We start from the raw sequence: 26,120 nt of genomic DNA, 5'->3' as shown, positions 1-26,120 counted from the left end.
GAACCTTAATTTATTTCTTATATGAAAACTATACTTCATGAGAATTTATATGGTAAGAACACTTATCATCAAATGGCTCTTCAATTATAACACTAACCATATGTTGCATTAGAAAGTATGTGCTCCTCTTTGTCACCGTTGTTTTAGGTTGATGTTGATGCATGACTACCTTTATTAAAATTTTATTCTCACTCATCTCTTTATCTTGATTAAAATTACCTTATTTCACATATTTTTATCATGAAAAACAATATTTTATGACATAACCTAGCTTATAATAATAGTGATACATTAGCCTTTGATTTTTTAAAAAAAATTAAAAACAACTCTTATATCTTGATATGCATAACATGTACCTCGTTCTATTGTTGAAATTTTGAAGCTCCCCTTTTCTATCGCATTCTAAAAATCTACTCTTACTTGTTGAACATTTGAAGCTCACCTTGGCTCTTGAATTATAAAAGGCTTACTTGTGATCCTCGACAATTTCCAAGAAATTTAATGTGGTGTTTGATTTGAGGTTTGATTAGCTCTTCCATATGAGTCAATGCCGCTTTCTTTATTTCCTTTTCCTCTAGAACTTTTAAAGAAATGATTGCATTCTAACCATACTAATTATTATAAGACTTTGATGTACCTTCAAGGATGTGTTCTTCTCGTATCATCTTCTCGTATCATCTTTACAATGAGATCCTTAAAAGTAGGTAACTGTTCTGATAAACGAATACAACAATGTATATTCACAACAAAAGCTATTCAAGCATGGTTGAAACACAATTCTTTAACATAATTTGAGATAGAAATATTTTAGTTTTTAACATTATTCACGACTCTACTTTCAATTGCATTTTACGTGAATTGGACACACTCTTATACATGTTTGCAAGAATATCCCATAATTCTTCAACTAAATCACTATGCTCAATGTGAGGTGTGATTACTTGCCTTACATTTTTCTCATCATTGTTTTGTTCTTGAGATTCAAATTCTTGAGCTCCATGTGCTAGTGGTTGGTTAAATCATAGGCTTCTTTAACTATTTGCTTACCTTTTCCATAATGAAGAACAAAGGGCACTGGTTCCTCCTCTATACTTGTCACTGTGCTCCTATTTTGAATCTTTGCGCATGATAATGTTTATTGTCTAGTTTCTTTATGGTGCTCCAGTAAAACTTTAACATCTTGAAGATCTTTGTAAACAACTTAACATAAAAGAAAAGGCTTCAAAAAATGGACTTTCTTCACACATGCAAGTGTGAGCTTCCAAAAACATCTCCCTCTCGCAAACCTATGTGGGCACATTAATCTTGATCAAAAATTTTGCAAGGAAACTTTAGTTCTACCAACCTTGATTGAACTAATGACATCATTAATTCACTCAATTATAGACACAAATATTTGTGCATTTAGAAAACTTATTTTACATGCACAAAAAATATGTGATTGACTTCATAGTAGAAGATTATGCTTTGAGCATAGTGTTGTTTTCACATGTTTAATCAAAAACTAATAATGAAAATAAAAATTAGTGGGTAGGAACTTCGGTAAATGAAAGACAAATTGAGTAATGGTTTAAATGCTATTGGACAAGGGAAAGGCTTTTATACTGAATTGATATAACACTAGTGTGGTGGATATGATCAATGAGGGTATTAAAACATAATTATGAAGAGACTAATGACTTGATTAATGAACGTGAAATCTGAGCACTTTAATAAGAATCAGGCAAAGAACAACCTTTCTTTGCTTGATAAAATTACTTGTATGTATTTACAAAACAAAGGAGTAGCATTCATGTCGTTCAAACATTATTAGTTTTAACTTGATGGAGATGCTATGAATTTTTGTGAAAAAGGATATATCATAATATGAAAGAGAGAGAGAGAGAGAGAGAGAGAGAGAGAGAGAGAGAGAGAGAGAGAGCCATGCCACTAGCTTCAATATAAAATCCAATTGCCTTCGACAAAGTCATGTTATCTAGGTTGAGAGATCCTAAAACCTTGTGCACACGATGGTGGGCACTCTGTTGATTTGAATGATATTCCTTCCCAGTCTATGTCTTATATTATTTATAATAACATGCCTACGTAATTTACTCTCCACTTCCTCTCCTTTCTTCATTTTTTTTAAACATATGGAAAATAAAAAAAAGATTTCATGTTTCTTCTACTTCGACTTCTCATCAAACATAAGGTAATATGACAAGGAGGAAAGAACAGAAGAAGAATAAGAAAAGAGAAACTTATGTTCTTGAATATCTTCGTGAATGCATCCCTCAAATGTATGCTCATTATTGGGCAAAAGCTTGCAATAATGCTGTGTTTGAATCATGGATGTGATGTTGAAGATATAGAATGATGGAGATAAGGGTGTATAGGTACCAAGAAGAGGGTCACTCATTCAGAGGTTAACTTATGATACCTTTCTATCTCCACATTGCGCTTTTATGGTAGCTATATCATAATGGAATGAAGTTGATTTTCTTAGAAGTGCAAAAGAATGGAAAAATATTATAAATGACAAGATTAGTGTGAATTTAGCACGAGCTCCTAAGTCAAGGAACAACAAAAGTGGAATGTTCTATACACTTGAAAAAATGTTTGTACTAAAGAATGGAAATTTCCATAAATGAGAACATTGATGTGCAAATTTAGCATGTTAGATTCCTCCCCAGCCTCTCAGGATGTCCAATATCTTCCCCTCTAGTCAAATCCCTCTTCAGAACTATCAAAGATCTTGTTTCTACATGTTTTGGCCTAGAGAGAGAAAATGTTCTAGAGAGAGACTATATAGATTTTGAATATTTTTGAATAGAAAGATTTATCATCTTATTAATATAAGTTCCCCTGAAACAGAAGTTCAAAAAGATTTCTAGAACGTGCATTAGAAATCAAGTATAATCTGTTCAAGAGGTATTATCCTGAGGGTCAAGATTTTTTTGAAATTTTAAATTAAGGTTCCTTTGGGCCAATAAGATCAATCCATGTGTGGGGAGGAGATAAATCTAATTTGTAAAAGAAATTACCCAAAAATGAGTAAATGCTCACATAAGATGAAGAGTTGACTATGTACGAGGGTTATTAGTAAAAAACTATGAGTATTACTAAAAAAATGAGATATTTTGGGTATAATCATTCCATTTTGACACATATGTAAGGAAGGGGAGTCCCTTCAAGGAGGTGCATACTTCACATGCTTGAATGAGTTTTAAACTCAAAAATAATGTGATATTTTTATCTCTCCTCTCTCTTGGATCAAACCGAATCAAAACCGAATAAAAAAAGAACCAAACTAGGTCCAAATCTAGTCCAAATTCAACCAAATTGAAATCTGAAAAATTCTAGAAATCAGTTGGTCTTGGTTAGAGCCTCCCTCTCCTATAAATAGAACTTGAGTCTTTGTAAAAAAATAGGAGAATTATACTATGCCAAAATTATGCTGAAATAATGCTAATTTTTACTATTCTCTAAAATTCTCTCCAAATTGAAGAAATTGGAGCTTCCCTCTTTCTTCAATCTCCATTTGTGACTCCATCAGCACACCAAACCAATTGATTGGTTGGGGGCCTCTACCGTGAACAAAGAATCAAGCAATTTGTAAGGTAAATGGTGAATTTTGATCTTTTCTATAAATTCTCAATGTTTCTCTCTTCTCAACCCCTCTCAAGCTTGAGAAGCTTAATTCGAATGTTTTTTGAATGCTATTGAAGTTAATTGATGAATGGTAGTAAAGAATTACATAAATTTCCATTTATGCTTAATTTTAATGGTTTTTATGTTATTTCTCTCTCTCATTCAAAGAATGGTCATTCTCATCTCAATCCAAATGAAGCTTTTCATAAAGCTTTTCCTTGATCCAAGATTAATCTATGCTTGAGGCCAAATTAATGGCTTTTTTCTATACTTTTAGTTTATGTATTTCATGAATATTGATGATTCAATCCATTATGGATTAATGATCCAATTAGGGATCATTCTAATCATTCCCTTAATGATAAGCTTTATCCTTTAAAATAATTGAGATTTATCAGTCATAGCAACGGAGCTATGGTAAAATTTTTGTAAAAATTACACATAAAATAATTTTATTCGAAGCATGAAAAGAGGACTTACTACCATATTCTAGGAATTATCATCCTAGATTAATTGAAAGAATTTCATTGTAATCATGAGAAATTGATTTTTATGTTATGCATAATTGATTAATTAAGAAAAAGAGAATTTCTAGTAATTAAATTTTATGTTAAAAAGAGTAATCCCCATCGTATGAGTATTCTTAAAGGGTTATTTTCATTCTAGACATAGAAAAATGTATACTAGAAATATTTATTTATAAAAGTGTGATTTTCATCATAATTTATTTTATGCATAAGTAGATGCATAAAAGAATTTTTTATATATTAAAAGTGTGATTTTCATCATAAAGGATTTTATACATAACTTAGATGCATAAAAGAAATTCTTTTATATCAAAAGAATGATTTTCATTATAAATGATTTGTATGCATAAACATATGCATAAAAGATTTTTTTTATATTAAAAGTGAGATTTTTATCATAATTGGATTTTATGCACAAATTAGATGCATAAGAGAAATTCTTTTATTCTAAAAGTGTAATACCTACTAAATTGGATTTATGCATGGAAAGATGCATAAAGAAATTTTAGCAGTTCTGACACGTTTATACACGCGAACTGAGAGCGAAAAAAAAAATCCAGAGAGTGCTATTTGATGCCTGAATACTGTTCCAGAATTCCAGCACCCAATAACACTCTCTGGATTTTTTTTTGTGCATTAGACCATCCACGAAGAACATATGCACGAGGGAGATTAAGACAAGAACGACATGAATGCATACATTGTCAATACACGATTCAAGACAGACATGAATGTAATACTATCGATTCACGATTCAATATTACTATCAAAATTTCACACATATATACAAGGGAGTCCATATCTCGAAGTAGCCCATGGCTTCAATTTATAAAAAAATATATACAACCACATCCTCAATATGGAATGTGATACTATAAGTCTGAGTACTACTCAGACCCAGATGATGACTCGGTGCTCCCTCCATGCTCAGATGAGCTCACATAGGTCGGAATGTCCGATGAGTAGTGCTCACGTCCACCCTCTGCAGTGGCGACGGGTGGATCATCAGCCAGCAGCTTGTGCCTGTTTAAGTAATATATAGTATATAAATATATATATATGTAATTCAATAAACCAAAATCATTCGTTTAGACTTTTCAAGTACCTGTCGACCGTATGGTCTCATGGCCATCTCAAACTGCGCGTCCGTAATACGTCCCTCGGCTCTGAAGATGGCCCACGTGTCACGTCTGCTATGCCGGTGAGCATACACAGTATCGTGAGTTCTGGGCTTCCTCCCCGTAACCCGTCTCGCTGTATCATAATCAACACAATTTGTAAGATTAAAACAATCATAGAATCAATGAATTAAGTAAATAATCAAATAAAGTGGCAAGATACTTACGAACTCTGCCTCCCATGACTCGACGCCGCCAGATCCGAAATGCGAAGATCCAATGGTCTCCATCTGGATCCGTCGTGCCTCCACATGCTGCCTGCTCTTCACGCCACCCTCTGCTCATTTCTTTACCTCCTTCCACTCGCGTTTGTGCGCAGTGGGTGTGGCAGGTTTCTCGGTAGGATAGCCATCCGTAGCTACATTTAGCCGACGTAAGTTTTTTAAGGTGAGATCTTTTATTACTTAAGGTCTCCCTTATTCGCGTCCTTCCCCATACATCCGAGAATGTAGCATGTGGGGGATTGGGGTACCGACTATGTACAGCCTCTATCACCTCCCCAACTAATCGGCTATTTTGATCTTTAAATTTAATAAAATAATTTCTATACGAGTTTGATACTACCCCACGCATGTACTCCATTACCTCCCTCCCCCTCGCATCCATCACTATCCCACCCCTATCCGTCACATCATAGCAAATCACTCTCTCCACCTCTCTCATCTCCTCCTCTTCCGAACTGTCTCCTCTAACTCTTCTCCCTCTATCTCCTCTCTCACCGCGTGCCCTACTACCTCCCCCACCTCCCCCACCTTATTCTTATCAATTTTGATTTTATGCATAGAAAGATGCATGAAGAATTTTATTTTTAATTCAAAAGAGTTATTCTTTTCAATTTTGATTTTATGCATAGATAGATGCATAAAAGATTTATTCTAAAAGTGTTAATTTCATTAAGATGGAAATTTATGCATAGAAAGATGTATAAAAGATTTATTTTTATTTCGAAAGTATTATTCTCATTAAATTAGAATTTATGCATAGTAAAATGCATAACAGGATTATTATAAAAGTGTTATTCCTACTAAAGTTATCTTTATGCCTAATAAGATGCGTATGAGATGTAATAGGATCTGATAAGAGGTGTATGAGATGTGATAGGATGTAATGCATATGGGAAGTGATAGGATGTGATAAGATGTGTATGAGATGTGCTAGAATGTGATAAGATGCATATGAGAAGTGATAGGATGTGATAAGAGGTGTATGAAATGTGATAGGATGTGATAAGATGCGTATTGGAAGTGATAGGATGTGATAAGATGTGTATGAGAAGTGATAGGATGTGATAAGATGCATATGGGATGAGTTAGGATGTGATAAGATGAGTTAGGATGTGATAAGATGTGTATGGGATGAGGTAAGAAGTGTATCTGATGGGATAAGATGTATATGGGTTGTGATAGGGCGAGAATGGATGTGATGTAAAAGAATAGATGTGAAGGCGTATGTGGTTATATGAATGGGAATGTAGAAATGGATGCGGATGTATGAATGTGAACGCGGATGTGAATATATGATATAGATGTATGGATGTGGATGTATGGATGTAGATGTGAATGTGGATGTATGGATGTGGATGTATGGATGTAGATGTGAATGTGGATGTAGATGTGAATGTGGATGTAGATGTGAAAATGGATGTATGGATGTGGATGTATGAATATGGATGTGTATGTATGGAAGTGGATGTATGAATGTAGATGTGGATGTATGAATGTAGATATGGAATATGGATAAGGATATGGATGTGGGTATAATGTGGATGTATGTGAATGTGAATGTGGATGTGTGAATGTGGATATGGATGTGGATATGGATATGGATGTGAATGTGGATATGGATGTGGATATGGATGTATGGATGTGGATGTATGAATGTGAACGCGGATGTGAATGTATGATATGGATGTATGGATGTGGATGTATGAATGTGAACGCGGATGTGAATGTATGATATAGATGTATGGATGTAGATGTGAATGTGGATATATGAATGTGGATGTAGATGTGAAAATGGATGTATGGATGTAGATGTGGATGTGGATGTATGGATGTGGATGTGGGTGTGGTTGTATGAATATAGATGTGGATGTATGGATGTGGATATGGATGTGTATGTATGAATGTAGATGTGAATGTGGATGTAGATGTGAAAATGGATGTATGGATGTAGATGTGGATATGGATGTATGGATGTGGAGGTGGATGTATGAATATGGATGTGGAAATGGATGTATCAATGTGGATGTATGAATGTGGATGTGGATGTATCGATGTGGATGTATGAATGTGGATGTGAAAATGGATGTATGGATGTAGATGTGAATGTGGATGTGGATGTGGATGTATGAATGTGGATGTGAAAATGGATGTATGGATGTAGATGTGAATGTGGATGTACGAATGTGGACGTGTATGTGGAATAATGAATGCAAAAATGTATGCGAATGGATATAAAGTCGATATGAGCGAATGGATGAGATGAGATGTCATGTGAATCAGAATGTGAATGAATAATATAAGATGTGAACGAATGAGATGTAATGAGAAATGTATGTGATGAGACGTAATGTAAATTAAGAAAGATAGGAATGGATGTTATGTGAAGTGAATGAATCTGATGTGATGGGATGGAAAATGATGTATCTGGTCAAGAATGGATACACATATGATTTGGAGTTGGGTTAAGTAATATGGATTGATGTGGAACAATCTAGAAAGACGTGAGTTCATTATAGAAACTGTATTTATGACCTGTTTGAAAATGACTATTTTATGTCAAGAATGCTGGGGAAGCATTTTGACCGTCTTGTGATTAAGGTCGTGGAGACCTAACTAATAAAGTTGCAACTGGTGACGGAGAGTCAATGGAGGACATCTCGCTTAGTAAGGTCGATCGAGGTCTTGACCAGCCTCGGTTCGATTTAAATGGTGAGCTTCTGGTACGGTGGATGAGGGACCAAGGAAGCGGCCTATGAGTGAAGCGCTAGGTGACCTGCGAAGGATCCTAGAGGGTGCTGACCATACGGTGCTTGGGCTTTGGGTCGTCGCCAAAGATACCCACACGTGCATCGTGGAAGATATTGGAACAAGGAGTAAGAGTTGTTTTCTGAAACCGGGCATGGATCTGGTTGATTGACCTTGCTGGTCCTCAACGGATGAGTCCATGGCTCTCTTATATGGATCTGTTGATTGATCTTGCTGATCTTCAATGAGGATTCCATCTTGATTTTTATATGTGAAAATATTGTCGGGTACTATGAGCTAGGAACTATTGAAAAGGCCCCTGAGTGAACAAGTGGTGAGCGTTCTGGTTGGCCAATGGTGCCATACGTACACCGATGAATGAATGATTAGAAATATGGATTCAACCAGAGATTTTGAGGATTGTCATCAGTGACATAATGGTTTCAATAAAGGATTGTTTTAAAGTTAGCTGATGCTGAGAAAAAGGCAATTTCATATTGGGTGTGTAAGTGGTATGACTAGTTTTATGTTTGCATGAACTTCCGGCTAGGGGGCCTGGGAACTCTTTTCCCTGGTACCCGCTGGGACAAAACCTAACCAAATTCCTAATTGGATCCTATCACTAGAGTGGTTGGGCGGTTGGCTAACGGTTGGCTAACCCATGGGACTGGATGGGGTTAGGCAGGACTAATGGATCCGTAAATTGAGACTCAATTTCTATTATAGTACGCTAGATGAAGTAAATTTCGGATAGTAATTATTCTATGGAAAAAGGAATCAACGGCTGTGCCTCTCAGCTGCATCCTCCACTCCCACTCTTCCTACTGCGGGTGGAGTCACGATTGGGGGATTGTCTACGTGACGGTGGGCTGTGAGCTCTGACGTGACGGTGGCTCTGAGGGAGCACGTGATGGTGGATGTGAGGGTGTGCATGAGTGTGTCTGGGACGAGGTATGTCTCCTCGGTGGATGTGGAAGAGGAGAAGCTGCATGCCGTCTCGTCGGACTCGTAGGCATAGACGGCACTGGAGTGCCCTGGATACTCGCAACGGTAGGGGTATAGACACCAGGCAGGGAAGGAGGGGGATGGGCATACATATACTCTGTAAGCTCAACTGGACCAGGATGGCGCCCAAAATGATTTAGCATCTCCATCAGCCAATTGCTGTACGCAAATGGATCGGATGAAGAACCTGGAATATCCATAAAGAATCCTCATGTACATCATGGGCTGTCTCTTGACTCACACAAATATCATCATTCAAGTCACCTATGAGCCTGCAAACCATAGAAACAGGAAACGCAGTCTCGTGTATACACTCGTCCAGAAACTCGTGTATACACCCGTCAAAAAACGCGTGTATACACCTGTCCAGAAACGTGTGTATATTCGCGTGAACAGACTCTGCATGCGTCAATGATTGCATTCTCTTTCGTGGGACGCATAAGGAGGCTTGACATTGTCCCACTTGTGGTGAAGCAAGGTATAGAACAGATATGAAGAGTTTTGATGTACCTCGTAAAGTCTTGCATCACTTTCCTATAATTCCTCGCATCAAACACATGTTCAAGTGCAAATCCATAGCAGAGCTCATGTCATGGCATTCCTCACATCGATCGGATGATGGCATGTGGAGAATTCCCGCAGACACTCCTGCTTGGAAGCATATTGAAGATGAGTGGTTTGTACATACGATGTCATAAACCTCTTCAAGCAGTTCTGGGGAAGATGAGACAATGCGTCATCGTAATCGCGATGTGTGGTTGGGACAACGGATCAAATGTATGTGTAATCGATGTCAAGGATGCATTGTACGAGCACGTCAAATTACCTTGAATCACATCTCCATGTATGGATAATGGAATCAAACAGGTTTAGAGGTGAGTAGATGTAAATTGATGGTATTCAAATGACTCATGGTATCCAAATTAAATTAATAGAGTTGTAATATATAAACTCTAATTGAAGTAGGATGCAGTACCACACCCTAACATGGTGTCCTTCGCGCGACGAGAGCACACAAAGCGTCGACGAGATGATGCTGGAGCTTCGGGATCTATTGTCAGAGATGAGTGGGAAAGGGATGACAATAGCCCTGCACCCCACGAAGTTGTGGAAGAGGAAGTGCTTGATGATATGGTGCGAAATCTTTTTAAGGATGATCCCAAAGGTATGGACGACAATGATATGGAACAAGAGCATCTTTACAAGGCTTCATCGACACCGGTGTTTGAAGGGTGCATATTCTCTGTTTTACGTGCTTCACTTGAACTACTCAATATACAAACAGTTTATGGATGGAGCAATGCAAGTCTTGACGCATTATTGAAGTAAGCATTCTAACTTACAAATTTGAATTAGTGGTTTAAGGTTTAGGATTTAAGACTAATTATAATTGATGATATTGGATGCAGGCTATTATCAAACATGCTTCCAAAGGGAAATAGACTACCCACCTCAAGAGACATAGCGAGGCGCTATGTGACATCTCTTGGAGGATTGGATTATGATCGCATACATGCATGCATCAATGATTGCATTCTCTTTCGTGGGACGCATAAGGAGGCTCGACATTGTCCCACTTGTGGTGAAGCAAGGTATAGAACAGATATGAAGAGTTTTGATGTACCTCGTAAAGTCTTGCGACACTTTCCTATAATTTCTCGCATCAAACACATGTTCAAGTGCAAATCCATAGCAGAGCTCATGTCATGGCATTCCTCACATGGATCGGATGATGGCATGTGGAGAATTCCCACAGACACTCCTGCTTGGAAGCATATTGAAGATGAGTGGTTCGTACATAGGATGTCATCAACCTCTTCAAGTAGTTATGGGAAAGATGAGACAATGCGTCATCGTAATCGCGATGTGTGGTTGGGACAACGGATCAAATGTATGTGTAATCGATTTCAAGGATGCATTGTACGAGCACGTCGAATTACCTTGAATCACATCTCCATGTATGGAGAATGGAATCAAACAGGTTTAGAGGTGAGTAGATGTAAATTGATGGTATTCAAATGACTCATGGTATCCAAATTAAATTAATAGAGTTGTAATATACAAACTCTAATTGAAGCAGGATGTAGTACCACACCCTAACATGGTGTCCTACACGCGACGAGAGCACGCAAAGCGTCGACGAGATGATGCTGGAGCTTTGGGATCTATTGTCAGAGATGAGTGGGAAAGGGATGACAATAGCCCTGCACCCCACGAAGTTGTGGAAGAGGAAGTGCTTGATGATATGATGCGGAATCTTTTTAAGGATGATCCCAAAGGTATGGACGACGATGATATGGAACAAGAGCATCTTTACAAGGCTTCATCGACACCGGTGTTTGAAGGGTGCACATTCTCTGTTTTACGTGCTTCACTTGAACTACTCAATATACAAACAGTTTATGGATGGAGCAATGCAAGTCTTGACGCATTATTGAAGTAAGCATTCTAACTTACAAATTTGAATTAGTGGTTTAAGGTTTAGGATTTAAGACTAATTATAATTGATGATATTGGATGCAGGCTATTATCAAACATGCTTCCGAAGGGAAATAGACTACCCACCTCAAGAGACATAGCGAGGCGCTATGTGACATCTCTTGGAGGATTGGATTATGATCGCATACATGCATGCGTCAATGATTGCATTCTCTTTCGTGGGATGCATAAGGAGGCTCGACATTGTCCCACTTGTGGTGAAGCAAGGTATAGAACAGATATGAAGAGTTTTGATGTACCTCGTAAAGTCTTGCGACACTTTCCTATAATTTCTCGCATCAAACACATGTTCAAGTGCAAATCCATAGCAGAGCTCATGTCATGGCATTCCTCGCATCGATCGGATGATGGCATGTGGAGAATTCCCGGAGACACTCCTGCTTGGAATCATATTGAAGATGAGTGGTTCGTACATAGGATGTCATCAACCTCTTCAAGCAGTTTTGGGAAAGATGAGACAATGCGTCATCGTAATCGCGATGTGTGGTTGGGACAACGGATCAAATGTATGTGTAATCGATGTCAAGGATGCATTGTACGAGCACGTCGAATTACCTTGAATCACATCTCCATGTATGGAGAATGGAATCAAACAGGTTTAGAGGTGAGTAGATGTAAATTGATGGTATTCAAATGACTCATGGTATCCAAATTAAATTAATAGAGTTGTAATATATAAACTCTAATTGAAGCAGGATGTAGTACCACACCCTAACATGGTGTCCTACGCGCGACGAGAGCACGCAAAGCGTCGACGAGATGATGCTGGAGCTTCGGGATCTATTGTTAGAGATGAGTGGGAAAGGGATGACAATAGCCCTGCACCCCACGAAGTTGTGGAAGAGGAAGTGCTTGATGATATGGTGCGGAATCTTTTTAAGGATGATCCCAAAGGTATGGACGACGATGATATGGAACAAGAGCATCTTTACAAGGCTTCATCGACACCGGTGTTTGAAGGGTGCACATTCTCTGTTTTACGTGCTTCACTTGAACTACTCAATATACAAACAGTTTATGGATGGAGCAATGCAAGTCTTGACGCATTATTGAAGTAAGCATTCTAACTTACAAATTTGAATTAGTGGTTTAAGGTTTAGGATTTAAGACTAATTATAATTGATGATATTGGATGCAGGCTATTATCAAACATGCTTCCAAAGGGAAATAGACTACCCACCTCAAGAGACATAGCGAGGCGCTATGTGACATCTCTTGGAGGATTGGATTATGATCGCATACATGCATGCGTCAATGATTGCATTCTCTTTCATGGGACGCATAAGGAGGCTCGACATTGTCCCACTTGTGGTGAAGCAAGGTATAGAACAGATATGAAGAGTTTTGATGTACCTCGTAAAGTCTTGCGACACTTTCCTATAATTTCTCGCATCAAACACATGTTCAAGTGCAAATCCATAGCAAGGCTCATGTCATGGCATTCCTCACATCGATCGGATGATGGCATGTGGAGAATTCCCGCAGACACTCCTGCTTGGAAGCATATTGAAGATGAGTGGTTTGTACATACGATGTCATAAACCTCTTCAAGCAGTTCTGGGGAAGATGAGACAATGCGTCATCGTAATCGCGATGTGTGGTTGGGACAACGGATCAAATGTATGTGTAATCGATGTCAAGGATGCATTGTACGAGCACGTCAAATTACCTTGAATCACATCTCCATGTATGGATAATGGAATCAAACAGGTTTAGAGGTGAGTAGATGTAAATTGATGGTATTCAAATGACTCATGGTATCCAAATTAAATTAATAGAGTTGTAATATATAAACTCTAATTGAAGTAGGATGCAGTACCACACCCTAACATGGTGTCCTTCGCGCGACGAGAGCACACAAAGCGTCGACGAGATGATGCTGGAGCTTCGGGATCTATTGTCAGAGATGAGTGGGAAAGGGATGACAATAGCCCTGCACCCCACGAAGTTGTGGAAGAGGAAGTGCTTGATGATATGGTGCGGAATCTTTTTAAGGATGATCTCAAAGGTATGGACGACAATGATATGGAACAAGAGCATCTTTACAAGGCTTCATCGACACCGGTGTTTGAAGGGTGCATATTCTCTGTTTTACGTGCTTCACTTGAACTACTCAATATACAAACAGTTTATGGATGGAGCAATGCAAGTCTTGACGCATTATTGAAGTAAGCATTCTAACTTACAAATTTGAATTAGTGGTTTAAGGTTTAGGATTTAAGACTAATTATAATTGATGATATTGGATGCAGGCTATTATCAAACATGCTTCCAAAGGGAAATAGACTACCCACCTCAAGAGACATAGCGAGGCGCTATGTGACATCTCTTGGAGGATTGGATTATGATCGCATACATGCATGCATCAATGATTGCATTCTCTTTCGTGGGACGCATAAGGAGGCTCGACATTGTCCCACTTGTGGTGAAGCAAGGTATAGAACAGATATGAAGAGTTTTGATGTACCTCGTAAAGTCTTGCGACACTTTCCTATAATTTCTCGCATCAAACACATGTTCAAGTGCAAATCCATAGCAGAGCTCATGTCATGGCATTCCTCACATGGATCGGATGATGGCATGTGGAGAATTCCCACAGACACTCCTGCTTGGAAGCATATTGAAGATGAGTGGTTCGTACATAGGATGTCATCAACCTCTTCAAGTAGTTATGGGAAAGATGAGACAATGCGTCATCGTAATCGCGATGTGTGGTTGGGACAACGGATCAAATGTATGTGTAATCGATTTCAAGGATGCATTGTACGAGCACGTCGAATTACCTTGAATCACATCTCCATGTATGGAGAATGGAATCAAACAGGTTTAGAGGTGAGTAGATGTAAATTGATGGTATTCAAATGACTCATGGTATCCAAATTAAATTAATAGAGTTGTAATATACAAACTCTAATTGAAGCAGGATGTAGTACCACACCCTAACATGGTGTCCTACACGCGACGAGAGCACGCAAAGCGTCGACGAGATGATGCTGGAGCTTTGGGATCTATTGTCAGAGATGAGTGGGAAAGGGATGACAATAGCCCTGCACCCCACGAAGTTGTGGAAGAGGAAGTGCTTGATGATATGATGCGGAATCTTTTTAAGGATGATCCCAAAGGTATGGACGACGATGATATGGAACAAGAGCATCTTTACAAGGCTTCATCGACACCGGTGTTTGAAGGGTGCACATTCTCTATTTTACGTGCTTCACTTGAACTACTCAATATACAAACAGTTTATGGATGGAGCAATGCAAGTCTTGACGCATTATTGAAGTAAGCATTCTAACTTACAAATTTGAATTAGTGGTTTAAGGTTTAGGATTTAAGACTAATTATAATTGATGATATTGGATGCAGGCTATTATCAAACATGCTTCCGAAGGGAAATAGACTACCCACCTCAAGAGACATAGCGAGGCGCTATGTGACATCTCTTGGAGGATTGGATTATGATCGCATACATGCATGCGTCAATGATTGCATTCTCTTTCGTGGGATGCATAAGGAGGCTCGACATTGTCCCACTTGTGGTGAAGCAAGGTATAGAACAGATATGAAGAGTTTTGATGTACCTCGTAAAGTCTTGCGACACTTTCCTATAATTTCTCGCATCAAACACATGTTCAAGTGCAAATCCATAGCAGAGCTCATGTCATGGCATTCCTCGCATCGATCGGATGATGGCATGTGGAGAATTCCCGGAGACACTCCTGCTTGGAATCATATTGAAGATGAGTGGTTCGTACATAGGATGTCATCAACCTCTTCAAGCAGTTTTGGGAAAGATGAGACAATGCGTCATCGTAATCGCGATGTGTGGTTGGGACAACGGATCAAATGTATGTGTAATCGATGTCAAGGATGCATTGTACGAGCACGTCGAATTACCTTGAATCACATCTCCATGTATGGAGAATGGAATCAAACAGGTTTAGAGGTGAGTAGATGTAAATTGATGGTATTCAAATGACTCATGGTATCCAAATTAAATTAATAGAGTTGTAATATATAAACTCTAATTGAAGCAGGATGTAGTACCACACCCTAACATGGTGTCCTACGCGCGACGAGAGCACGCAAAGCGTCGACGAGATGATGCTGGAGCTTCGGGATCTATTGTTAGAGATGAGTGGGAAAGGGATGACAATAGCCCTGCACCCCACGAAGTTGTGGAAGAGGAAGTGCTTGATGATATGGTGCGGAATCTTTTTAAGGATGATCCCAAAGGTATGGACGACGATGATATGGAACAAGAGCATCTTTACAAGGCTTCATCGACACCGGTGTTTGAAGGGTGCACATTCTCTGTTTTACGTGCTTCACTTGAACTACTCAATATACAAACAGTTTATGGATGGAGCAATGCAAGTCTTGACGCATTATTGAAGTAAGCATTCTAACTTACAAATTTGAATTAGTGGTTTAAGGTTTAGGATTTAAGAATAATTATAATTGATGATATTGGATGCAGGCTATTATCAAACATGCTTCCAAAGGGAAATAGACTACCCACCTCAAGAGACATAGCGAGGCGCTATGTGACATCTCTTGGAGGATTGGATTATGATCGCATACATGCATGCGTCAATGATTGCATTCTCTTTCATGGGACGCATAAGGAGGCTCGACATTGTCCCACTTGTGGTGAAGCAAGGTATAGAACAGATATGAAGAGTTTTGATGTACCTCGTAAAGTCTTGCGACACTTTCCTATAATTTCTCGCATCAAACACATGTTCAAGTGCAAATCCATAGCAAGGCTCATGTCATGGCATTCCTCACATCGATCGGATGATGGCATGTGGAGAATTCCCGTAGACACTCCTGCTTGGAAGCATATTGAAGATGAGTGGTTCGTACATAGGATGTCATCAACCTCTTCAAGTAGTTCTGGGAAAGATGAGACAATGCGTCATCGTAATCGTGATGTGTGGTTGGGACAACGGATCAAATGTATGTGTAATCGATGTCAAGGATGCATTGTACGAGCACGTCGAATTACCTTGAATTACATCTCCATGTATGGAGAATGGAATCAAACAGGTTTAGAGTTGAGTAGATGTAAATTGATGGTATTCAAATGACTCATGGTATCCAAATTAAATTAATAGAGTTGTAATATATAAACTCTAATTGAAGCAGGATGCAGTACCACACCCTAACATGGTGCCCTACGCGCGACGAGAGCACGCAAAGCGTCGACGAGATGATGCTGGAGCTTCGGGATCTATTGTCAGAGATGAGTGGGAAAGGGATGACAATAGCCCTGCACCCCACGAAGTTGTGGAAGAGGAAGTGCTTGATGATATGGTGCGGAATCTTTTTAAGGATGATCCCAAAGGTATGGACGACGATGATATGGAACAAGAGCATCTTTACAAGGCTTCATCGACACCGGTGTTTGAAGGGTGCACATTCTCTGTTTTACGTGCTTCACTTGAACTACTCAATATACAAACAGTTTATGGATGGAGCAATGCAAGTCTTGACGCATTATTGAAGTAAGCATTCTAACTTACAAATTTGAATTAGTGGTTTAAGGTTTAGGATTTAAGACTAATTATAATTGATGATATTGGATGCAGGCTATTATCAAACATGCTTCCGAGGGGAAATAGACTACCCACCTCAAGAGACATAGCGAGGCGCTATGTGACATCTCTTGGAGGATTGGATTATGATCGCATACATGCATGCGTCAATGATTGCATTCTCTTTCGTGGGACGCATAAGGAGGCTCGACATTGTCCCACTTGTGGTGAAGCAAGGTATAGAACAGATATGAAGAGTTTTGATGTACCTCGTAAAGTCTTGCGACACTTTCCTATAATTTCTCGCATCAAACACATGTTCAAGTGCAAATCCATAGCAGAGCTCATGTCATGGCATTCCTCACATCGATCGGATGATGGCATGTGGAGAATTCCCGCAGACACTCCTGCTTGGAAGCATATTGAAGATGAGTGGTTCGTACATAGGATGTCATCAACCTCTTCAAGCAGTTCTGGGAAAGATGAGACAATGCGTCATCGTAATCGCGATGTGTGGTTGGGACAACGGATCAAATGTATGTGTAATCGATGTCAAGGATGCATTGTACGAGCACGTCGAATTACCTTGAATCACATCTCTATGTATGGAGAATGGAATCAAACAGGTTTAGAGATGAGTAGATGTAAATTGATGGTATTCAAATGACTCATGGTATCCAAATTAAATTAATAGAGTTGTAATATATAAACTTTAATTGAAGCAGGATGCAGTACCACACCCTAACATGGTACCCTACGCGCGACGAGAGCACGCAAAGCGTCGACGAGATGATGCTGGAGCTTCGGGATCTATTGTCAGAGATGAGTGGGAAAGGGATGACAATAGCCCTGCACCCCACGAAGTTGTGGAAGAGGAAGTGCTTGATGATATGGTGCGGAATCTTTTTAAGGATGATCCCAAAGGTATGGACGACGATGATATGGAACAAGAGCATCTTTACAAGGCTTCATCGACACCGGTGTTTGAAGGGTGCACATTCTCTGTTTTACGTGCTTCACTTGAACTACTCAATATACAAACAGTTTATGGATGGAGCAATGCAAGTCTTGACGCATTATTGAAGTAAGCATTCTAACTTACAAATTTGAATTAGTGGTTTAAGGTTTAGGATTTAAGACTAATTATAATTGATGATATTGGATGCAGGCTATTATCACCGAAGGGAAATAGACTACCCACCTCAAGAGACATAGCGAGGCGCTATGTGACATCTCTTGGAGGATTGGATTATGATCGCATACATGCATGCGTCAATGATTGCATTCTCTTTCGTGGGATGCATAAGGAGGCTCGACATTGTCCCACTTGTGGTGAAGCAAGGTATAGAACAGATATGAAGAGTTTTGATGTACCTCGTAAAGTCTTGTGACACTTTCCTATAATTTCTCGCATCAAACACATGTTCAAGTGCAAATCCATAGCAGAGCTCATGTCATGGCATTCCTCACATCGATCGGATGATGGCATGTGGAGAATTCCCGCAGACACTCCTGCTTTGAAGCATATTGAAGATGAGTGGTTCGTACATAGGATGTCATCAACCTCTTCAAGCAGTTCTGGGAAAGATGAGACAATGCGTCATCGTAATCGCGATGTGTGGTTGGGACAACGGATCAAATGTATGTGTAATCGATGTCAAGGATGCATTGTACGAGCACGTCGAATTACCTTGAATCACATCTCCATGTATGGAGAATGGAATCAAACAGGTTTAGAGGTGAGTAGATGTAAATTGATGGTATTCAAATGACTCATGGTATCCAAATTAAATTAATAGAGTTGTAATATATAAACTCTAATTGAAGCAGGATGTAGTACCACACCCTAACATGGTGTCCTACGCGCGACGAGAGCACGCAAAGCGTCGACGAGATGATGCTGGAGCTTCAGGATCTATTGTTAGAGATGAGTGGGAAAGGGATGACAATAGCCCTGCACCCCACGAAGTTGTGGAAGAGGAAGTGCTTGATGATATGGTGCGAAATCTTTTTAAGGATGATCCCAAAGGTATGGACGACGATGATATGGAACAAGAGCATCTTTACAAGGCTTCATCGACACCGGTGTTTGAAGGGTGCACATTCTCTGTTTTACGTGCTTCACTTGAACTACTCAATATACAAACAGTTTATGGATGGAGCAATGCAAGTCTTGACGCATTATTGAAGTAAGCATTCTAACTTACAAATTTGAATTCGTGGTTTAAGGTTTAGGATTTAAGACTAATTATAATTGATGATATTGGATGCAGGCTATTATCAAACATGCTTCCAAAGGGAAATAGACTACCCACCTCAAAAGACATAGCGAGGCGCTATGTGACATCTCTTGGAGGATTGGATTATGATCGCATACATGCATGCGTCAATGATTGCATTCTCTTTCATGGGACGCATAAGGAGGCTCGACATTGTCCCACTTGTGGTGAAGCAAGGTATAGAACAGATATGAAGAGTTTTGATGTACCTCGTAAAGTCTTGCGACACTTTCCTATAATTTCTCGCATCAAACACATGTTCAAGTGCAAATCCATAGCAAGGCTCATGTCATGGCATTCCTCACATCGATCGAATGATGGCATGTGGAGAATTCCCGCAGACACTCCTGCTTGGAAGCATATTGAAGATGAGTGGTTCGTACATAGGATGTCATCAACCTCTTCAAGTAGTTCTGGGAAAGATGAGACAATGCGTCATCGTAATCGTGATGTGTGGTTGGGACAACGGATCAAATGTATGTGTAATCGATGTCAAGGATGCATTGTACGAGCACGTCGAATTACCTTGAATTACATCTCCATGTATGGAGAATGGAATCAAACAGGTTTAGAGGTGAGTAGATGTAAATTGATGGTATTCAAATGACTCATGGTATCCAAATTAAATTAATAGAGTTGTAATATATAAACTCTAATTGAAGCAAGATGCAGTACCACACCCTAACATGGTGCCCTACGCGCGACGAGAGCACGCAAAGCATCGACGAGATGATGCTGGAGCTTTGGGATCTATTGTCAGAGATGAGTGGGAAAGGGATGACAATAGCCCTGCACCCCACGAAGTTGTGGAAGAGGAAGTGCTTGATGATATGGTGCGGAATCTTTTTAAGGATGATCCCAAAGGTATGGACGACGATGATATGGAACAAGAGCATCTTTACAAGGCTTCATCGACACCGGTGTTTGAAGGGTGCACATTCTCTGTTTTACGTGCTTCACTTGAACTACTCAATATACAAACAGTTTATGGATGGAGCAATGCAAGTCTTGACGCATTATTGAAGTAAGCATTCTAACTTACAAATTTGAATTAGTGGTTTAAGGTTTAGGATTTAAGACTAATTATAATTGATGATATTGGATGCAGGCTATTATCAAACATGCTTCCGAGGGGAAATAGACTACCCACCTCAAGAGACATAGCGAGGCGCTATGTGACATCTCTTGGAGGATTGGATTATGATCGCATACATGCATGCGTCAATGATTGCATTCTCTTTCGTGGGACGCATAAGGAGGCTCGACATTGTCCCACTTGTGGTGAAGCAAGGTATAGAACAGATATGAAGAGTTTTGATGTACCTCGTAAAGTCTTGCGACACTTTCCTATAATTTCTCGCATCAAACACATGTTCAAGTGCAAATCCATAGCAGAGCTCATGTCATGGCATTCCTCACATCGATCGGATGATGGCATGTGGAGAATTCCCGCAGACACTCCTGCTTTGAAGCATATTGAAGATGAGTGGTTCGTACATAGGATGTCATCAACCTCTTCAAGTAGTTCTGGGAAAGATGAGACAATGCGTCATCGTAATCGTGATGTGTGGTTGGGACAACGGATCAAATGTATGTGTAATCGATGTCAAGGATGCATTGTACGAGCACGTCGAATTACCTTGAATTACATCTCCATGTATGGAGAATGGAATCAAACAGGTTTAGAGGTGAGTAGATGTAAATTGATGGTATTCAAATGACTCATGGTATCCAAATTAAATTAATAGAGTTGTAATATATAAACTCTAATTGAAGCAAGATGCAGTACCACACCCTAACATGGTGCCCTACGCGCGACGAGAGCACGCAAAGCATCGACGAGATGATGCTGGAGCTTTGGGATCTATTGTCAGAGATGAGTGGGAAAGGGATGACAATAGCCCTGCACCCCACGAAGTTGTGGAAGAGGAAGTGCTTGATGATATGGTGCGGAATCTTTTTAAGGATGATCCCAAAGGTATGGACGACGATGATATGGAACAAGAGCATCTTTACAAGGCTTCATCGACACCGGTGTTTGAAGGGTGCACATTCTCTGTTTTACGTGCTTCACTTGAACTACTCAATATACAAACAGTTTATGGATGGAGCAATGCAAGTCTTGACGCATTATTGAAGTAAGCATTCTAACTTACAAATTTGAATTAGTGGTTTAAGGTTTAGGATTTAAGACTAATTATAATTGATGATATTGGATGCAGGCTATTATCAAACATGCTTCCGAGGGGAAATAGACTACCCACCTCAAGAGACATAGCGAGGCGCTATGTGACATCTCTTGGAGGATTGGATTATGATCGCATACATGCATGCGTCAATGATTGCATTCTCTTTCGTGGGACGCATAAGGAGGCTCGACATTGTCCCACTTGTGGTGAAGCAAGGTATAGAACAGATATGAAGAGTTTTGATGTACCTCGTAAAGTCTTGCGACACTTTCCTATAATTTCTCGCATCAAACACATGTTCAAGTGCAAATCCATAGCAGAGCTCATGTCATGGCATTCCTCACATCGATCGGATGATGGCATGTGGAGAATTCCCGCAGACACTCCTGCTTTGAAGCATATTGAAGATGAGTGGTTCGTACATAGGATGTCATCAACCTCTTCAAGCAGTTCTGGGAAAGATGAGACAATGCGTCATCGTAATCGCGATGTGTGGTTGGGACAACGGATCAAATGTCTGTGTAATCGATGTCAAGGATGCATTGTACGAGCACGTCGAATTACCTTGAATCACATCTCTATGTATGGAGAATGGAATCAAACAGGTTTAGAGGTGAGTAGATGTAAATTGATGGTATTCAAATGACTCATGGTATCCAAATTAAATTAATAGAGTTGTAATATATAAACTCTAATTGAAGCAGGATGCAGTACCACACCCTAACATGGTACCCTACGCGCGACGAGAGCACGCAAAGCGTCGACGAGATGATGCTGGAGCTTCGGGATCTATTGTCAGAGATGAGTGGGAAAGGGATGAAAATAGCCCTGCACCCCACGAAGTTGTGGAAGAGGAAGTGCTTGATGATATGGTGCGGAATCTTTTTAAGGATGATCCCAAAGGTATGGACGACGATGATATGGAACAAGAGCATCTTTACAAGGCTTCATCGACACCGGTGTTTGAAGGGTGCACATTCTCTGTTTTACGTGCTTCACTTGAACTACTCAATATACAAACAGTTTATGGATGGAGCAATGCAAGTCTTGACGCATTATTGAAGTAAGCATTCTAACTTACAAATTTGAATTAGTGGTTTAAGGTTTAGGATTTAAGACTAATTATAATTGATGATATTGGATGCAGGCTATTATCAAACATGCTTCCGAAGGGAAATAGACTACCCACCTCAAGAGACATAGCGAGGCGCTATGTGACATCTCTTGGAGGATTGGATTATGATCGCATGCATGCATGCGTCAATGATTGCATTCTCTTTCGTGGGATGCATAAGGAGGCTCGACATTGTCCCACTTGTGGTGAAGCAAGGTATAGAACAGATATGAAGAGTTTTGATGTACCTCGTAAAGTCTTGCGACACTTTCCTATAATTTCTCGCATCAAACACATGTTCAAGTGCAAATCCATAGCAGAGCTCATGTCATGGCATTCCTCGCATCGATCGGATGATGGCATGTGGAGAATTCCCGGAGACACTCCTGCTTGGAATCATATTGAAGATGAGTGGTTCGTACATAGGATGTCATCAACCTCTTCAAGCAGTTTTGGGAAAGATGAGACAATGCGTCATCGTAATCGCGATGTGTGGTTGGGACAACGGATCAAATGTATGTGTAATCGATGTCAAGGATGCATTGTACGAGCACGTCGAATTACCTTGAATCACATCTCCATGTATGGAGAATGGAATCAAACAGGTTTAGAGGTGAGTAGATGTAAATTGATGGTATTCAAATGACTCATGGTATCCAAATTAAATTAATAGAGTTGTAATATATAAACTCTAATTGAAGCAGGATGTAGTACCACACCCTAACATGGTGTCCTACGCGCGACGAGAGCACGCAAAGCGTCGACGAGATGATGCTGGAGCTTCGGGATCTATTGTTAGAGATGAGTGGGAAAGGGATGACAATAGCCCTGCACCCCACGAAGTTGTGGAAGAGGAAGTGCTTGATGATATGGTGCGAAATCTTTTTAAGGATGATAACAAAGGTATGGACGACGATGATATGGAACAAGAGCATCTTTACAAGGCTTCATCGACACCGGTGTTTGAAGGGTGCACATTCTCTGTTTTACGTGCTTCACTTGAACTACTCAATATACAAACAGTTTATGGATGGAGCAATGCAAGTCTTGACGCATTATTGAAGTAAGCATTCTAACTTACAAATTTGAATTAGTGGTTTAAGGTTTAGGATTTAAGACTAATTATAATTGATGATATTGGATGCAGGCTATTATCAAACATGCTTCCAAAGGGAAATAGACTACCCACCTCAAAAGACATAGCGAGGCGCTATGTGACATCTCTTGGAGGATTGGATTATGATCGCATCCATGCATGCGTCAATGATTGCATTCTCTTTCATGGGACGCATAAGGAGGCTCGACATTGTCCCACTTGTGGTGAAGCAAGGTATAGAACAGATATGAAGAGTTTTGATGTACCTCGTAAAGTCTTGCGACACTTTCCTATAATTTCTCGCATCAAACACATGTTCAAGTGCAAATCCATAGCAAGGCTCATGTCATGGCATTCCTCACATCGATCGGATGATGGCATGTGGAGAATTCCCGCAGACACTCCTGCTTGGAAGCATATTGAAGATGAGTGGTTCGTACATAGGATGTCATCAACCTCTTCAAGTAGTTCTGGGAAAGATGAGACAATGCGTCATCGTAATCGTGATGTGTGGTTGGGACAACGGATCAAATGTATGTGTAATCGATGTCAAGGATGCATTGTACGAGCACGTCGAATTACCTTGAATTACATCTCCATGTATGGAGAATGGAATCAAACAGGTTTAGAGGTGAGTAGATGTAAATTGATGGTATTCAAATGACTCATGGTATCCAAATTAAATTAATAGAGTTGTAATATATAAACTCTAATTGAAGCAAGATGCAGTACCACACCCTAACATGGTGCCCTACGCGCGACGAGAGCACGCAAAGCATCGACGAGATGATGCTGGAGCTTTGGGATCTATTGTCAGAGATGAGTGGGAAAGGGATGACAATAGCCCTGCACCCCACGAAGTTGTGGAAGAGGAAGTGCTTGATGATATGGTGCGGAATCTTTTTAAGGATGATCCCAAAGGTATGGACGACGATGATATGGAACAAGAGCATCTTTACAAGGCTTCATCGACACCGGTGTTTGAAGGGTGCACATTCTCTGTTTTACGTGCTTCACTTGAACTACTCAATATACAAACAGTTTATGGATGGAGCAATGCAAGTCTTGACGCATTATTGAAGTAAGCATTCTAACTTACAAATTTGAATTAGTGGTTTAAGGTTTAGGATTTAAGACTAATTATAATTGATGATATTGGATGCAGGCTATTATCAAACATGCTTCCGAGGGGAAATAGACTACCCACCTCAAGAGACATAGCGAGGCGCTATGTGACATCTCTTGGAGGATTGGATTATGATCGCATACATGCATGCGTCAATGATTGCATTCTCTTTCGTGGGACGCATAAGGAGGCTCGACATTGTCCCACTTGTGGTGAAGCAAGGTATAGAACAGATATGAAGAGTTTTGATGTACCTCGTAAAGTCTTGCGACACTTTCCTATAATTTCTCGCATCAAACACATGTTCAAGTGCAAATCCATAGCAGAGCTCATGTCATGGCATTCCTCGCATCGATCGGATGATGGCATGTGGAGAATTCCCGCAGACACTCCTGCTTGGAATCATATTGAAGATGAGTGGTTCGTACATAGGATGTCATCAACCTCTTCAAGCAGTTTTGGGAAAGATGAGACAATGCGTCATCGTAATCGCGATGTGTGGTTGGGACAACGGATCAAATGTATGTGTAATCGATGTCAAGGATGCATTGTACGAGCACGTCGAATTACCTTGAATCACATCTCCATGTATGGAGAATGGAATCAAACAGGTTTAGAGGTGAGTAGATGTAAATTGATGGTATTCAAATGACTCATGGTATCCAAATTAAATTAATAGAGTTGTAATATATAAACTCTAATTGAAGCAGGATGTAGTACCACACCCTAACATGGTGTCCTACGCGCGACGAGAGCACGCAAAGCGTCGACGAGATGATGCTGGAGCTTCGGGATCTATTGTTAGAGATGAGTGGGAAAGGGATGACAATAGCCCTGCACCCCACGAAGTTGTGGAAGAGGAAGTGCTTGATGATATGGTGCGAAATCTTTTTAAGGATGATCCCAAAGGTATGGACGACGATGATATGGAACAAGAGCATCTTTACAAGGCTTCATCGACACCGGTG

This window comes from Cibotium barometz, chromosome 3 (assembly GCF_041138505.1).
Source record: "Cibotium barometz isolate CiBa-2024 chromosome 3, ASM4113850v1, whole genome shotgun sequence".
NCBI classification, from domain to species: Eukaryota; Viridiplantae; Streptophyta; class Polypodiopsida; order Cyatheales; family Cibotiaceae; genus Cibotium; species Cibotium barometz.
This window is presented reverse-complemented; position numbering follows the sequence as displayed.